This window comes from Diachasmimorpha longicaudata, chromosome 16 (assembly GCF_034640455.1).
Source record: "Diachasmimorpha longicaudata isolate KC_UGA_2023 chromosome 16, iyDiaLong2, whole genome shotgun sequence".
Classification (NCBI taxonomy): Eukaryota; Metazoa; Arthropoda; class Insecta; order Hymenoptera; family Braconidae; genus Diachasmimorpha; species Diachasmimorpha longicaudata.
The window spans coordinates 4,050,139-4,067,090 of NC_087240.1; the positions used below are offsets into that span (position 1 = coordinate 4,050,139).

General features: G+C 38.3%; 2 protein-coding genes across 3 annotated transcripts in view; one reads left to right on the plus strand and one right to left on the minus strand.

The window, feature by feature from the left end:
* LOC135170082 (uncharacterized) overlaps positions 1–16,952 on the minus strand; it is a 90,905-nt gene that overhangs the window by 20,062 nt on the left and 53,891 nt on the right. The window contains exon 4 of the mRNA XM_064135602.1: positions 7,445–7,677. The gene's annotated coding sequence lies outside the window, so the exon portion shown is untranslated. The remainder of the gene's footprint in view (positions 1–7,444; positions 7,678–16,952) is intronic.
* The window catches only part of LOC135170074 (two pore potassium channel protein sup-9), a 71,149-nt gene that overhangs the window by 3,356 nt on the left and 50,841 nt on the right, over positions 1–16,952 (plus strand). The gene's annotated exons all lie outside the window — the stretch shown is intronic.

Below are 16,952 nucleotides of genomic sequence, written 5' to 3' on the forward strand. Positions count from 1 at the left end.
TCGGATTTCACAAGTACATTCAACAATTCTGAGAAAAGAAAAATGGTGGCTCCGGGTAAATGGAGAGAGCGAGGAGGGGAATGAGGGGAGGGATTTGTAGTTCTGTTGTACTATTCCCGGGGTCTATCGGACCACTGAACGTTTTGTGGAATCAGAGGTGGTATAGGCGAAATGCACTGGCATCGATACCTTCCTGGAGTTTCCTTTTTATCTCTACCACGTCAATATTTGTCGATTTATTCGACCAGTGTACCAACTATCCATTTAAGGTTTAGTGAGGTCGTGCAGCTCACTTTAAGGCACGAAATTTGAGGGGGGGGGGTAGAGGTGGGGAGCCGTAATTAGCGGGATTTTTGAAGAAGAGAGGGAGAGAGAGAGAGGATGGAGAACGTTTTAACTGAGGAAATTCAAGTTCTTTGGACTTTGGGAGATTTTATGTTGCTTAATTAATTTTTTGCTTTATTCTTGACGTTGGTGTTTTTGTGACGATTTTCGTTTTTAAATCCAAATGTATAGTTTCGCCTCTGCTGATTTTTTTTATTTAGAAATATTTACCTCAGCTTACGTCATGCTCGTGGAATAATTAAACTGGTTTTTATATTTTTCGCTGGCTCTCTTGGAAAATTGTGAATTTTTAATGTATTCTGGGGAAGAAAATGGCGGTTCTGAGAAAACTGGGTTGGTAGGTCTGTGTTCACCTAATGCACTGATGTTAACACGTTTTTAAAGTTAGGTTTTAGCTCGATAAGATGAATATTTTCCGATGCTTTTAACAAATTCATTTTTTTCGATGATCGATTCCAGTCTGTTTTATTAATTTTCAGGGAATAATTATATTGAAATGTGTTGTTTCTGTTGGTTTTTCCGGTTTGTAAATTCGCAATCTCGAAATGTTCTCTAGAAGTGAATTTCGTTCTTCTGAGTGAGGGAAGAAAAATCATGACTCCGGGAAAACGTGGAAATGGGGCATTTGTAATTCTCTATTGTGGTTTTCCCGAGGTCCATTGGGCCACCAAACGTTTTGTGGAGTCAGTGGTGATGTAAGAGAAATGCACTGGCATCGATACCTTTTTGGAGTTCCTTTTTATCTCTACGACGTCAATATTTGTCAATTTATTCAGCTGGTGTACTGACTCTCAGTTTAACGTTTGCTGAGGTCTTGAAGTTCTTTATAACACGGGGTTTTAGGAGGACCTCCAGGGGGAGGAGTAATTGGTAGTGTTTCTGTGGTACAGAGAAAAGGTGGAGAACATTTTACCGGAGGGAATTGAGGTTCTCTGTATTTTTGGGATTTTTATTGGAGGCCATTTTAATAAGATCTAGAATACTCCCAACAATTACCGAAATTAAATATCACGTTCCACTGAAATTAACGTTTCGTGCAAATGAACGATTGTCAATAATAAAAAAAATGTTTGTTTTAAAATTCAGAAACAAAATCAATCGTTTTTCAGAAATAAATTCAATCGTCCTTCAATTTAAAAATCAATCCGATCTTTATCAAGTCCGTAAACCCAAAACTTTCGTTCAATTTTCCCTCGAAAAGCCGAAAACTTTCACTCTCCACCGGGCCATCACCTCCCCACTCAACCCCATTGTCTCCACCCTATCTTATCCCCAAAAACTTTCGGTTAAACGCCTGTCTAATGGATAAGAATCTCGCGCGAGTCAAGTGAACGCGCGATAAAATGAGAATTCGGCGTAAGGGGTGGTGCGACAGCACGCGTGTCAAGGGTGGAAAGGGTGCACGGTGTGAAGGGGGGGAGTGAATGGAGGGAATTTTAGTTTTCACGGGGTAATGAAAACTGTTCTCCTCTCCTCGGTGCTGTTTTGATCGTGCGATGCGGGTCGAGTGGAGGCTTTCCCTCTCGTCCATCTACACGTGTGCTCACGCTCAAGGGTGAATCGGAGGGTGGATGAGGGTGAGGGGTGGATGGGAGGGTATCGAGTTGCACAATAGTCAAGATCAGTATCGAGAGACTCCACAAACGCATGAATTTGCTGACACTTTTTCATTTATCGTGTGGCTTTTCCCTCATTCGCTCAGTTTTTCATCCGAAGTAAAAATAAAAATGGCTCCTTTCAATAAATTGACTTAAAAAAATAATAATCTAGTGTATATATATATATATATATATATATATATATATATATATATATATATATATATATATATATATATATATATATATATATATATATAATTTATGGGGTGCCGATAGTTCTTCCGTGAATTAAAAAAAAACAGGCGAACGGATTTTACGATGTAAACAGAGAGAAAAAAAAAATCCACCAGGAGATAGAATATTTCGTATAAATTTTTGTGTTCCACCGGTTCATAAATTTTTTTATGACATTTTGTTATCATCTTTGTCACTGGTCCATGGTAGACGATAGTGTTGCTATGAGAATTGTTTCTGTCAAGTTGAAGCAGCGAGAGAATGAATAAAAATACGTTTGAGCTTTTGAGTTGTTGTTTCGGTCGACTCGCATCCTCCCGACGCTTTTAAACTTCATTCTTTTCTTCTTTTGACTTTTCTATTTTTCTCTTATCCTATGGCAATCACGAACCAATGCCACGCGGAAGAGGGGGCGTACGGTTGCTGGATACGTGCTTGCAATTTTCTATTGGGGGAAGGGGGTGGTGAGTACAGGATCTCGAGAGGACACTTCTTTCTGGAAAATGTATAAGGATGGAGAGGGGTTGGGAACGAGGGGAGAATCGATTAACGAGTGTTACTGTGTTAAATGCAACTGCATTTTTCACTTCGATCCATGAATTTATCGATAATTTTTTAAAAGGAAAGAGGGGGTGACAGCGGTGAGAATATTGATTCGATTTGGGGCGTGTACTTGAACAAGTGTTGGAATGAAGTTGGTATTTTACTTGACTCGTTTTTTGGACGAACATATGATCTCTTTCCCCACGACATAAAAAAAAGGGATGATGCAAACGTGAAGATATGATGAAAAATCGACTTTTGTTTCCCCGGGTGACTACAATAGGTAGTCATCCCCCTCTCGAAAAGCAAAATATTCCATTTCTCCATCCTCATGAACGGAGACTAATCCTCTGATAAAACATCGCAATCTCGAGGAGTGATGAGCTAGCCCACTCACAAAGAGTGAATAAGTGAACAGAATAAATATCCGAATATTAATTGTGGTCCATTAGACCGAGAAAGATGGAAGAAGTGAGAATTCCAACGGAATGGGATTTTACTCATATTCTTGAAGAGTTTGTTTGAAGAGAAAAAAAGGAGATGTGCTCCGGTGGGAAAAAATATTACATCTGCCATTTTCTCGGTATTACGGTTAACGAGAAAAAACATTTATTACCTCGTTTTTTGTTACCGGAGAAAAAAGCGAAGAGGCATCGCCGGAACAATGATGTAATTCATAATTTCTTACGTGTTTTCGGGACAATTGTTTTTCAGCGCTTGTTTCACTACTCATTCATTCGTAAGGTCATTAAAAAATTGCGGTACATTTCGTGGAGTTACTACTGCTTTGCCGGAATTTTTCGAAGCTACAGATCAATAACACTATCTCCAGGGAAATAGTTCTAGTAATTTTCAGGGAAAAATGTAATTGAGATTAACAAACGCCCGTTTTGCTTGGGGACCTCGGAAAAATGGGGATTCAAACGTAAAGACGTCATGAAAAATGGAATTTTTGGTACAGTAACTTCGGAAATTCATATCAATCATTCATCCTTCCCTAGCCACAAATTCATTCACCAACTAATGTAACCTGAATTATTCTTTATAAAAAGTTAAATCAGTTTGTCTTCCCCCTCGTCCAAATAACAATTAATTCCCCATTATTTATTTTCCAACTAACTTCTCAATCTCTTTCTTCACTCAAGTCGATCTCCCGTTGAAAAAGGGACGAAGAAAAATCCACTTTTTATAGAAAAAAAAAAAAAAGAAGGGGAGAGAAACGAGAGAATCATCGGACGGGATTTAAATGGATATGTATTCGGGGTCTTCTCTACGGGTTTGAATTACAATGAGGTCTCAAGATGGAAAAAAACGACATTGAACTATGAGACGGACGGGGCGAATGCCGACCGGGGTAGGAGGGGGAGGGGGTGAACCAACTTGGGGTTGATGAAACCCCCTTCTCGTGATTGGACACTCCTGAGATATGAAAATACCAGTCAGATGGATTTTCGTGGCATTTCTTTCCCCAACATTTCAACATTCACATGAAATTACATTAACAAAGGCATCATCTTCAGGGGCTTAACATTTAATACCCCCTCCCCCCTCTCCCGCAGTCCTACCCCGTAAAATAACAATTTAATTCAACTTTATGTTAATGTGAGCTATTGAAATTGAAATACTTCTTATGATTATTTCATTCAATTTTATACTTGACTTTGAAGAATTTGTGATTCTCTCTCATTTTCTCAATGATATTTTGCAATTCAGATGGGTTTCATGATAAATTCAGATATCTGAGAAATCATGGAATTTTTTTTCCCGGAGAACGAATAAAATGTTTTGTCTCTTTGCGTATTTCCCCTCTTTTGTGCTGGTAATTTCACCTGAATATATTTATCACACACAATTTTGTAAATATTCTTCATTTAGTATCGGGATCTTTCCGCGTACGTGGGATATCTGGAAATCGAGGAGTCCCCCAGGGAAATGAGTGTTTTATGAGATTGAACGAAAGGGACCCGAAAGGAAGCGATTTTAATTGTTACTACACGAAGGGAAATGTTGATTAAAAAATACGGAAGTCGAGTTTATTTACCGATTGCGGAAGTGACTTCCCGGAGTAACGTGGCTACTTCGTAATTGGATGTGATTAGCTAAATTATTGATCGACAGGATCAGCAGAATGTTTTTAGTAATAAATACAATATTATTGATAATGTTATTATTTTTTTTTAATTGTAGTTTCCAAGTTTTTGGAATTATTCGGATGTCTCAACTGCTGATAAAACTCTCGCGTAGGCGCAGAAAAATTGTTTAAAAATTACGTGTCTGTTCCGTAATCTGTGAGTGAAAATAATATTCAGGACAAATTAGGGAACAGGCGGGTAATTTTTAAACAATTTTTGTCTCTCAGTTGCTCTTTGATAGCATCACTCGGAATATTCAATCACCTGAATTTCTTTAACATGAGACAGAATTCCTAGTCGCTCTGGAGTGGAAAAAAAATTCCGGGAATGGCCAATACCTCGAAAGCTGTCTCTTTCCGAGGATTTGTTATTACAAAAAAAAAAATATGAAGGGAATGGTACGGTGACTGGTCTCGAGAGTCAATCGGGCACCATTACAAGTACGTCCCCGGAGTATATCCCAAGCGTCTGTGTGCACCAGCAGTCTATGTATCGTTTTGCATAATGCATACGGCATGCAAATTCAACAGTAACGCATAGTTTTCCGTTTCCTTTATTGCGTCTAGAGCGTACCCAGTGTATACTGTACTCTTCTCCCAGCCTTCCATTATCGACGATGTGTGGAATCACCCTGAGCTATTTTTATTTTATCATTTGAGTGAATTGAAGACTGGAAAATTGGTTTTTCAAAATGGAAAATTCGTGAAGACAGAGGAGTCATTGTTGAGAGTTGAAATTGGTTATTGGACTATCAGTTTTGGAAATTCGCAAATATTTCAGGCAATTTCATCACTGGAGATGAAAAAAATTTTTGTCTATTTCGGATTTCTCTATGAAAATTAATAGGAATGAGAAAACTTCGGGTAAATATACTCGTGGATTGTGAATTAGGTTAAAGTTCAGCGTAATTTCATCCTGAATATTCATGTTATCATGTTTTCATTGAAAGTTCACGTGAGTTGAGAAATCCTCGAATTTTTGTTGCACAAACGTGCGGAGGATCATTGAATATTCAATGAAATTAGAAATTTTATGATTTTTTTAAACTGAATGGGCTGAAATATTCTTTCTCCCCATTGAATTCATTCACTGAATTAATTAACAAGTCGTGACTTGTCGTTCCAAATTTCTTGTCAGAAGCTCCTCAACAATTTTATTTCCCTTAAAATCCCATGAACGTCGCTCTAAAAATTATAACCATCACCTGTCCATGAACTACTCCTTTTCTCCTCTCGTACAATAATATTTACCTCTCCCCCTTGAATAAACAACGAAAAAAGAAATTGTCGAAACAAATATTCTCATACCTCATCTCCTCCACTTTGAACTCCTCCGCATAACTAGAACAACATTTCCTTTGTTTCGTATATTTCCCCAAAGGCGCGGGTAAGCATCGAGTGAAGGAATTGACGATATCTTTCATGATCAAAGAATGAGCAGGCGAGAGGGAATTGAGATGGGAATTTATACACGAGGAAAACCACTTGCGTGTGTTGGTTGCTTGTGCGATATGCCTTGTTGCCCTGGTATTTGGTAATTAGTCCCGGTTGAGATCGTTAAATCCGTTTTCCACACCCTCATTCGCTATTTTAACTCATCCTCCACACCCCCATGACTACCCCTCAAGCCCTCTCACCCTTGCTACCCTCTACCCCCTGCCATCCCCCTCCCTGCAGCCCAATTCCCATCCAACCCCTTTCAAAATTCAACGCCGGCTGTAGTAGCTTTTCGGATCACCCTAAAATTCACTCGTTAGCCGACTGTTGGCTCAAGTACCTACACCTACATCTACCAAGTTACCAGATAATTCTCAACCCCTATCAAACATTGGATTTTGCAAGAATTAAATATATAGAGGGAAGGGAAGATACGACTGGATAATTACTAAATGACTAGGGTACAAGGCGCACTATTGCTCGAGTTGAACTCCTGATGAGCGACGTAGCCCACATTTTAAATGAAAAATGAAAATTAGTTAAAGGTTTATCATAGGAGAATAGCAATGGCTTCGTGTTAATTTTGAATGTATTTTGTATTTTGCAAATACATTATTTTGGTAATGGATTTTTATTTTTACCTATTGTACTGGTATTGGAAGATGGCTTTCAGCTTCCAACCATTGCATTTTGTATAAAAAAGTAAATATGGAAATATGTACCTGGATAGTAATTGAATGGGGCACGCGAAATGGAAAACTAAAAGTTTTTTCTATTAATATTTTTACAGCGAGAGAGAATAAATGCGGTGAATAAATATGAACTGAAAAAGTAAAGTTGAATTATACCTCTGACTACAATAACTGACGTGAAATTCGAAGGCCCATCCTATTTTTCATCTATTGTCGATGACAAAATCCTTTGAAGTTTATGTGGAACGCAAAAGTTTTTACAGCCAGAGAAAAACTTTTTTTTTTATGAAAGTTAATGTTGAACGCAACATTCCTAACGTTCATGGGAATATTCCAGACTCGGATATAATTCACCGACGTCAGAGAAGTATCAGATGACTCATTGTCTCTGAAACTGCTGATGTTCCCCTTAAAAATATGTGAAAAAAAAAAATTGTGAGAATTCCCACTGCGTGACTCACCGACTTTGCTACCATTCTCGCGTGCAATCGCCCTTGGAGCTTCATTTACGACCTCAAGCTGAGGATTTTTCACCTCAAGTTCAGCCATTCAGCGTGAAAACGTCGGCCAATATCTCGCGATTCATTCCTTCCGACGTTGAATCATAAAGCCAGCCAAATAGAAAGTGATGATCCACGTGGTACTCGATCCACTTTCAGAGTATTATCTAGCAGTCTGTTGCCCTTCGGGAATCCTGTGCATTAAATAAATAATTATTTAGAAAGGAGCCCGTTCAAGTCACTGACTCCACCCAAAACAATTCAAGACAACGATAATAATAATCATTTATTTTCTTTGGAGGTTCATTCAGTATTTAACACCCTCTCCTCCTCCTCCACCTCCTCTTCCTCTCTCAACCAAAATAAATAAATATTCTAAACATATAAATATATATATTCTCACGAAGTAAACCCTTGCGAGCCCTTCGCTACCTCCCCAATTCAAGACAACGAATTAATTCACCTAAAAATAATTAACTTTCATCAGCTGGTCGACAGATTTTTTTTACAACTTCAATCACAGCGACTTGACTCGAGTCGAATTACGCTGAATTACACAAATCGAATAATTTACTTGTATTGAATAAGTAGTTTGCCTGCACAGCTGATAAATGAATCGAATGACCGAGGGAAAAACTGTCCAGTGAAAATCTCAATTATACCTTCCCCTCGCAAAACAAATTAGAAAAATAAATTAACGTCACTGCAGACGTGGATTCAATCGCCCGAGCTGAGCACGAGGACATTTCAACAAAGAGGCCACGGCAAAAAAAAATGAGGAAAAAATCGAGGGGAAAAAACCGAAGGGGGGAGGGGGAGGAGGAGAGGAGGTTGAGATGGGCATTGGGATAACGATCAACGCGTGTTTGCCGAGGAGAGAACGCTCCGAAGACAGAGGATTTACGCAGGCGCTTTTACCCACGTTACGATGACGTCACAAACGCACCCCTCGATGTTTTGTGAGTGGTGTATGGACCGATACACAGACAAGTACACTGTGTGAGACAGTTACCCCAGGAAAGCAGTGAGATGCTTTTGTCCAGGGGTTTATGCTACAAATGTGCTACTCTCGTCGATGCCTATGTGTGCAACACATTTGGTAAAAGGGCTGGGGTGAGGAGGGAAAAGGGTCCGAAGCCGAAAATCGGACGTTATCGATCGCCCGGCGAGCCCTTCCAACGATAATACCGAGGGGGAAAACACTGCGCGACGTCGGAAGCTGCCAGACGGAGTAATCTATATAAATATATAAGAAAGGGCGTGCTTGAGTATTTTTATAGTGAAAAAAAATAGGCTCAGAAAAGAGGATTTTGCCAGGTTCATTATTGAATTTTTTTAACAATAATCTCGATCAACTATTTTTTAATTAACTTTTCTACATCAATAAAAATCTATTCCAATTCTTTCAACGAAAAAACCTTAAAAATTATTTCGATAGAAATAAGATTTTGAAGAATTATTTCCCCATTTTTTTATTGAACAAATTCAAAATCATTTGACTAATTACACAAACTCTCCAAATAGACAAAAGTCTTCTTAATGAAAACAAAAACAATGTATTCGTCGAGTAAAACTGTAGAAAGGACGAGACTGTTCTTCTTTCATTTCGTTATTTGATAATACAAACAAGGAGGAATTGTTTTTCATTTCATTCTTCTTCCTAATCAGCAGCAAATTGATGAAAGAAAATGTGACACAGAAACTGAGGCATAAGCTCCAATGGGCAACCGAGCGTGGACAATTGCAGTGAGAGGTGGAATAAGGCTGGAGGGGGGTGAGGGGAGGGATTATTTAATTTGTACAGCAATTTTCTCCGGAAGTATATGACGTACAATATTCGGTGACCCGTGCAAGGTCGCAGGTATGAAAATGCCTTTGCGTTACAATACAACTGGGTGCATGCCACCACGACCACTTGACTCTACGAGTGGCGCTAATTATAATTGTACTCCATCCGAGTTTTCCATCTCTCCACTGCATCACCCCCTTCCCTTCTTTCGAAGCTCTTTTTTTTCCCTAATAGCGCTTTTTGCCCGCAGTCCTCTAATCACCCACATTTTCCTCGAATGAGAATGTGCTCGTGAAGATATGGATTGGGTGGAATTTATTCGAATCATAAATTTAATTTTCTTCAGATTAAAATTAATTTGGCAACTTGAGTGATTGAACGATTTGAATAAATAAAGAATTACACGATTGTCGTACATTGTTTTACATCGGAAATTTTCCTGGGGGATGAGAGCAGCCCCATCGCTGTAGCTTGATTACTTTCGGAGATGATAAGGTTATTCCACGTTTCTTTGATAAGGAGATAACAGTATTCATTGAATTGTGATCGATTTCTCCATGTTATCTTGAAGTATTGGAGGGGTAACTGGATAAATTGGGTAGAATAAATACTACGAGATGGCCTATTTTACCATGACATCTGGAATTATGTCGATTCTCAATTCCAAGTATCAGAAATCTCTCTCTCCATAAAACAATAGACTAAATTGACTTGTAAAATTAACTTATTCACCTCCAGCCATGATAATACTCCCATGGTGAATGAAAAAAACACCAGTGCACATTTCCATGTGCCACTAGAGACTCCTTCAGCTTCTTGAAATAAAATATCGTCGTGATGAGGTACGAAGACATTACCAAAGCCGCGAGCAACGACAGAGTTGAGTGAAAAGGTGTTTGGCGTGTCCACCGAAGCACAAGGGGCGACGGGGGTGGATGGGGGTGGAGTGTTGACTAACAGCGATAGACAACCTCTTCCACCACCCAATCTCTCCTTAACCTGGTGGATAACTTTCACGAAACTCACTTGTCAAAGTAAATTGACAGATGAAATTGAACTAAAACTCCTCTACATTTTCACTCCGAAATTATTTTTCCATCAATTTTATTATTTTTAGATGGAGGGAGAGACGGGGGGGAGGCGAATTAATTCGTTTAGTTGGGGTTGAGGGTTTTTCAGTTTCTCTCTGACTATTTGATGGTTTCTCGTGTGAGCGGCTGACCCGTCGCGCTATTTTTCCACTTGAGAAAGATATATGAATAGCATGGAAAATCAATAGAGAAAAACGTCGATAACTTTTTTTCTCATTCACCTATTAATAAATTAAAATCAACCGTTATTTATTAATAGAGTAAGTGTGATGAATAATTTATTGTAAGTTATTACTCGTTAATATTCGCGGAGAGAAAAGTTTGAAAAATTACTGTCGGGCTGTGCTGGAATATGTTTTTCTCACACACAAAAATTTATATCAAGACCGTAAATTTCAATAAATTTGGTAATTAATAATATGTAGCTTCGTAAAAATTACCAAACAGCACTACAAAATTTAAAGGTCTATCATTTTTTATTTTAGGTCGAATGAAAAATTGATAGAAATCTTTTAAAAATCCCTATTTAGGTCCCTTTATTTTATCGGGCCCTTTTTTCATTTTTTACTGTGCCCCACAACGATTTTTCGATAATTCACTGTGATTGGTTAACGATGACCGCCGAATGCAGCCGATTATTGCCGACGTTGGACCTCCTCATGGGTAATGGGCGAAAATTAAAATTTTTACGAGGTCGATATAGAAGTTTTCCCAAGTCGATAAAGAAATTTTACCAGTAATTTTTCTCACATCTGCAACTTGCGCCGAAATCGTGAGACAGCCCAGTAATTTTTATGATAATCACACTGTAAAAATTGTCAGATTTATCTCTCCGTGTTGATGTCTCATCTTCGCGTAAAAATAATGAATTGCTTCATCACTTAGTGCCTTCGGAGTGCACTCTAAAAAATGATAAACATTGCAACAACGAAAGTGCAATAGTGACAAGAGAGGGAGGGATGGGGGGAGGTGGGGAGCAGTGGTGCTAGGGTTGCAGCCATGGAAGATAGGTATCGGTCGGAGAGTCATCGAGGACCATCGTCGAGTCACGAGTGCCTTCCAAACCCTTGAAATCGACGTTTACCCACTCTCCCCCCTCCTCCTCCTCCACCTCATCCCCAATGCAACTCCCACTCCTGCACTTTCACGAAAATTGCACCACCCTCTCACTCAGCCCCGCAACTGAACATTCAGTGGCTCGTTATGCCTGACATAACTTGAACCTGTAATAACGTGTTTCCAATGCCCTTCGGGTGTGCCCTTTTCCCCTAACAAATGCAATGCCTTTTCTTATCAATTTATTCCATTCGACCTCCCGAATAAATATCAAAATTCTCTGATAGTCATTCAATTTAACCTGAGACACCTGCAGGTAATGCCCTTGGAAAGGGCGCATCCTTTTCCAAGTAAAGTTGAAAACGATAAAATGAAGAATTTTATAATGCGAAAATGCCTGAGTTCGTCTCTCGCTCTTGTTTATATGACGTGGAATAAATGGCCTCCGCAAGACGTGAATTTTCTATTTTTACGATTCCATAAGTTTTTATGGGGCAGATGATTTTTCATGGGGAAAACTGTTTTTTAATGTTTTTAAGGTTATTACAGTGGAAATAATTCATGAGGATTTTTTAACGGTGGTATGGAATGTTTTTGAAAGGATAATGCCAAAAAATAATTTCTGAGACTGGAAAATAGAATAGACCCTGAGCTGGTGTTTCATTCCAGTAAAACAATGATTTTCAAATTTGGAAAATTGAAAATTTATATTGCCACTCAAATGTGCCCCTAACGACATAAAAGGAAATTAACGCACGTATTATTTCTCCCAGGAGAACGCAAACGTCAGAGACATCTTCAAGAGAAATTCCCCCGCCCCCTCCGCCCTCTCTTCGGCATGAACTAACACTGCAAGTGTTCATGCACACGAACACCCGTCGGACAAAATTAAAAGACCAGCAGTGGTGCTGGAGTGTGTTAGATGTGGCAATGGAGCTTGGATAGTGAAAAAAAAAAAATCCTACTTTCAATTATGTCTTTCTTCCCCGTTCTCACCAAGGCTTTTTCATTATAATCGTGTTCCAACCGATTCTTATTAACATGTGAATTAAAAGGGCAATTTGCTGCTGCTGGTAAATTAGTTTTTCATTTTTTTAAATTAGAAATTACGAATTTTCCACTGCAGATTTTTCCATTCAGATGATTTTCATATTTAATTTATTCTGAGAATAGGTTCATCTTCTGTCATGTTCCTCTGATTGAATATTTAATTTAGCGATTTTCATGTCTCTATAATAATGTTATTAGTAGCAGAAAGTAATTGCATGAAAGTTTCAAGTAGTTTAGCATTAAATAGTCAGACAAATTTCAAATATGTAATTCAGTTTTTTTTTTAACCGATTCATTCGGAGAATTAATTAATGACTAAAATTAATAGAATATGTAAGAAGGGAGAAGTGACTGGGCGGCAATAATTTCCAATTGTTATAGAGAAATTCTATGATTTAATAAGTTATAGTTCCCTCCTTCATCCCCTGACAATAATTACATCTACAATTTGCTGGGTTTCTTTCCTGTGATAAACTCGGTAATCGCCATAGTGCGTAAGAATCGATATTTGTCCTCAGGGAGAAGGACTATACTACCCCGAGGTCCTCCCTCCCCCTCACTTGTCCCACGTAGAAATACCCTTGCGAGATGATTCTCACATCCCACGAGATCGACACCGAGCCCTTTTCACAACCTTCCACGACGACACGTTCTCTCCTCTCACTCTAATAGTCACCCCTGTGTCTTTAATACCGAGAGATGGCTGATGAAACAGCGAGAAAGAATATGTGGGGACTGAAGGGATAAATAGCTCGATGAAATTTATCTTCGTCCCTGTTGTCGACGTAAGAAAAATTCCGCCAGTTGAAGGATGAAATGTTATTTTTGCTCTCGATCTTCTCCCCACTTTTTTTTTTTCATTTGTCCTTTGTAGGGGAGCCTGGACTTTCTCCTGTGGTTATGGATTAGCTGTGTCATATGGCCACAATAACGTTATAATTCAACTATATTTACAGTTTTTTTATTTATTAACTGTAAATGGAACGACGGAAAACTTATGAGATGTTTAACTTTTCTCTTCAGCTCTGGGAAATTTTTTTTTTTATGTTTCTCGAGGAATGGGGCACGATGGGCGTCTCTTTTTATTTATGGATATATTTTGTCTGACCATTTAATGTTAAACCACTTAAAATGTCGCTGTCCTTTAATTTTGAAAATAATTAATTTATCTTGAGGAAAAAAATGGAATTAAATAATTTTGTTTTTCTACCTAGAAAATATTAAATTATTAATATTTTGCACTGAATGGCAGGATTTAAATATGAAGACTCAGGAACTTCTTTTTCTTCTGATAAAATAATTTTTTCCTGCTTAATTTATTTGGACCAGCAAAATTAATTTCCAGCACAAAATCATTCTTCATTCTTATTAAATTGAATCAACCCCCCTCTCCTGGTATCAATTCGTATTTTCTCATGCACAAGTGTGAACATTTTGTCAAGTACCTGTGTCTCTCATTACAACCTCGAGACCACAATTAGCGGCTCAACAGTGGAGCTCCCTGGAAAAAAAAAAATTCATCCCCCCGAGTCTCTGTGTTCATTCTCACAGAGGGTCTTTGTAGTGAGAATTAAGACGTATATTTAGAGGAACGAAAATCTATTGTTTAGATTTTTCCACTCTTCACGCCTTTGTGATAGTCCAGTGACTGGAAACTCTCTCATTGTCTCGCCATCATTTAGAAACTGAATAAAACGCGAATGTAATTATGTATTCCGGCGAGGCGATGAATGAATGTAGTTTTTTTTATTATCTCTCTGAGTGAATTGCTAACGGTGATGGAGAGGGGGAATTTTTTTTATGGCTACATTCTTCATTGTGAAATTAATTATAAAGTACACGAAGCCATTGAGTGCAAAGTTTGGATAATACCCGAGCGAGTTTCGGTGGAAAGTACCAAGAAAGTCTAGTTGCGTTGCTTTCATTCGGTAGGAAACTTATCCCCAGGACTTTGTACACTCCTGTCTGACATGTACGCGATATTTGCTGTGGAAAGCCAGTATGTTACACTCACGAAACTCGTGAATTCAATAGCATTCTGGTAGCGCTTGGAAAACATTTTATTTCACGTTTGAAATTTTATTTCATGTTTTTAGAGAGAAAAAAAAATTGTTTTAATCTATCGCAAAATTTATACTTTCATCCCCATTCATTGTTCAATGTATTACCGTTAATGTACGATCAAAGGAGTAATTTTCTGACTGTGGAAAATATAATTTAAAATGGTAAAACGATCAGGTGAATTTTTTTTTCTATTGAAAATTCATTCTCTCCATTTTCCTTAATTTAAACGAGTTATATATCACTTCATTTCACTAGCACGCGGGGAATGTATCGACTACGACCGCACACCTATCATCATTTGGTACATATCCACCGTGTACGCACAGGTGGTGCCCATTTACCTGGGAACAGAATTTTTCATTTCACCGGTAGTGAATAGTTAAAGCCTAACTGACAAAAAGCGATGAAAAAGACGTCGTAAAAGTGTATATTTTCTGCACTATAACGACACTGAAGGCTGGTGATGAAAATAATCGGATATAAAAATTCATACTCCCACCCCTTCCATTCAATTTTCATGTTGAAGTTGATCTCCATCAGGTGTGATATACGAGAATGATAATAAAAAATCGAAAAAAAAAAACAATAACATTGACGATGGGAAATTCCCTGTAACATTTTCCCCCGGTTTAATCGGTATTTCATGTATCGTCAACCGAACGAGATCAAAATTTTTTCACATTTTCGGAATTATCAAAAACTGCGAAATCAGAATTTATGCTCTTTCGTTACGAGTCTCTGAAAAATAGAAATGAATGAACCACAGCGCCTGAAAATTTGATTCTCTGCCATAAAACGGAAGAGGGGAGTTATGCAGACAAACTGAAGAAAAAAAAATGGTGGAAATAAATTCCGGGTCGGCAGTAGTTAGTGCGCCAAGTGGTAAGACAGTTGCCAAGTCATGAGAACAGAAGGAAAGGGGTAAGCAACTTTTCTCTAAAGCCAGACTAGACCAACCCTCCACTTCTCTCAGCTCCGGTCATTCTTCTTGACCTCCAGATTTATATTTTTACATGTCCTTCTAGCTCAAACCATAATTGTAAAATTTCTCTCCAGGTAACTCTGCACCTGACCAGAAATATTCAATAAAAATTGTGGAACTCAATCAATTTTCATCTCCTTTCCCTACCCCGATTAAAGGAAGTCCTTTAACTCAATCGAAATCTCTAGCACAACAAATTCAATCCTGACAAAACCTGCAAAATTTTAATGAGAAGAACTGTAAATAAATCTTATGCCCAGACTTTCACACATAATAAAAAAAAGTGAACCTACACTGAAAAAAAAAATTCCACAAGAGTATGATGCATTCAATCTCCCCGAAAATAATCGAAATGCAGTAAAAATGCGGGAGAAATATGAACAGTGGAGTTCGTAGCAGCTCCTTGGAATCCATCCAAAAGTCATTGAACGGTTCACGCTTCTCGTTGTTCCCCCAGCAGGTTTATACATCCGTATACAAGAATTCTGGCAAGTACAACAGCACCGGAAGAGTCTGAGAAAAGCTCCAGTGCAGGTACTATTTTCTTTTGAATTTTTTTTTCATCCCCTCCCCCACCACCCCTCTCTCTCACCCCCCGCCACTGGATTGTAAAGCTGAAAAGGGTTAGGAACGCCTCAAGCGTCGACGAGTGCAAGTCTCTCTCGTTTTCTTCGGGGTAGGGATGGAGGGGAAGCTGATGCTTTTGAAGTTTTCTATTGTCGGCTTGAGATCTCCACTGAGGAGCTCTAGGAGTCGCACACACGACAGCACCAAGCACACTCGATCCTCATTCATCCGACCAATGTGTATTTCTGAGTCTTCCTCTTTAGTTGAGACTTTATAAATGAAATTCTATTACTTTGGAGATGAGACACTTCATCTACGACGTAATGACATCCTTCCACTTGCATCAACTTCTTGTGGAAGTGAATAAAAAGGATGAGGATTGCTGCTCAAGAGATTAAAGGCTTTAAAAAGTGCTGGAGGGAAGGGGTTCAGTCTAATTTGTTTAGTGTTGGAAAAAGTTTTCTGAAAAATCTTATTAAAAAAATCGTTGCTGCTTTGTACTATTTTAATAGTTTTGTTTTTGGGATAATTTTTTATGAGAATTATTTTTTTCTGTAGAAACTCCCAACATAAATTGATTTTTTCTTATTTTTTGGTTATCGATGTGCGTTTGCTAAGTCATTGTCTTGAGGAAAGACTTCATAAATAAAATTTTATTACTCTGGAGATGGGACACTTCATCTGCGACCTAATGACACCCTTACACTCGTCTGACATTCTTCTCCAACGGCACAAAAAGTTCGAAGATTGTCCTTCAAGAGCTTAAAGTCTTGAGGAAGTGACAAAGAAATTTATTTAGCCCAATTTTAGTGCATGAAAAAATCTAATAGAAAACCCCCTGAACGACTCTGAAAAATTCTATAAGTTTGT